The sequence below is a fragment of the Saccopteryx bilineata genome, chromosome 3, assembly GCF_036850765.1.
Source record: "Saccopteryx bilineata isolate mSacBil1 chromosome 3, mSacBil1_pri_phased_curated, whole genome shotgun sequence".
Taxonomy (NCBI): domain Eukaryota; kingdom Metazoa; phylum Chordata; class Mammalia; order Chiroptera; family Emballonuridae; genus Saccopteryx; species Saccopteryx bilineata.
In genome coordinates, this window is record NC_089492.1 from 249,298,237 (window position 1) to 249,299,713 (window position 1,477).

Consider the following 1,477-nt stretch of genomic DNA (forward strand, 5'->3'; position numbering starts at 1 on the left):
GACCAGGTACGCTGACAGGGTGCGGCCGAGGGGACGTGGAGGAGGGAGAGGAGGGGGAGGAGGATCAAGGAGCGGTGGGAGTGGAGAGCTGCAGAAGAGAGGAGGGAGCGGTTGCTCAAACGCGGGCGCAGGGCGGGGGGGCGACCCGCGAGTCGGGAGGGGGGAGCTTCCCGGGATAGCGGCCTGGGCGCCGGCCCCTGTCCGCGCTTCGCCCACCAGTCCCACTGCGTCCCCATTGTATGCACGACGGTGCTGAATGCTCAGAGAAACAACACATGTCCAGGGTGGCAGGACGGGAATCGAAGCGTGGATTCCACATCTGTCCTGGGCACCGTCTGGTGCTACAAACTGCGCTGGACGCTGGGAATCTCATGGCAGTGCCAAGGCTAGGATAGGTCGCAGGCTAACGACCAACCAGCTATCACACAGTAGGATCATTATGGCATGATTAACACACTACCTCACCTAACCTTCACAGCAACACAGAGAACCAGGGATTTTCAAAACCATTTTATAATGAGAGCTAGATGTTATTTTCCTCTGACCCTCAAGCTTGTGAGATTTTAACCTGGGTTGGTCTCATTCCCAAGGCCTTGCTCTCCCAGCACTTCTTTACCAGTAGACTTAGAATGCCCTCATCCTAAGACAGGAGAATGCCTGTCTTCCTTGCCTGTCTTTTTCTTCCCTGAGCAGCCAGTTCATGCACTGACATGTTCATACTCCCCTGTTCACACTCTGTCTACACTGGCCTAGGACAAGGGGGCTAAGGAATGTCCCAGCTGGTAACCCCACCCATCAGGGAGCAAAGCCAGTACCCCTCTCCATTTTCAGAAATTATTTCCAGATCACAGGAACAGTGTTCTTACTAGGATCAGAGGACCACAATCTGAAGGGGCTGTATGAAGCCCTCAGAGATTTCCTGTCCTCAGTATGTTGGAGAAACCAAGGCTTTGAGAGGCGCACAGTTTGGCCCAATCACACTGAGCCAGTACTGGGGACTTCTGACTTTTTTTTTTTTTTTTAAGTAAGAGAAGGGGAGATAGTGAGACAGACTCCCACATGCTCTGGGACTGGGATCCACCTGGCAAACCCTGTCTGGGGCATTGAGCTATCCAGCCTGAGGCCAACGCTGGGAGCAACCAAGCCACTGGAGAGAGAGAAAGGGTAGGAGTGGGAAAGAGAAGTAGATGGTCGCTTCTCATGTGTGCCCTGACCAGGATTGAAAGGGACATCCACTAGCCAGGCAGATGCTCTATCCACTGGCCAGGGAGAGACTTCTGAGCTTTAATTATCCCATTCATTATGTGAATAATTCCCTTTCAGCCAATCACAGGATATTGGGGCTGAAAAGGATCCATGGGCTATGTAATCAGTTATGGAGTGAGCCAGAACTAGCATTAAAAATAACAATAATTAGGCCTGACCTGTGGTGGCACAGTGGATAAAGCGTCGACCTGGAAATGCTGAGGTCACCGGT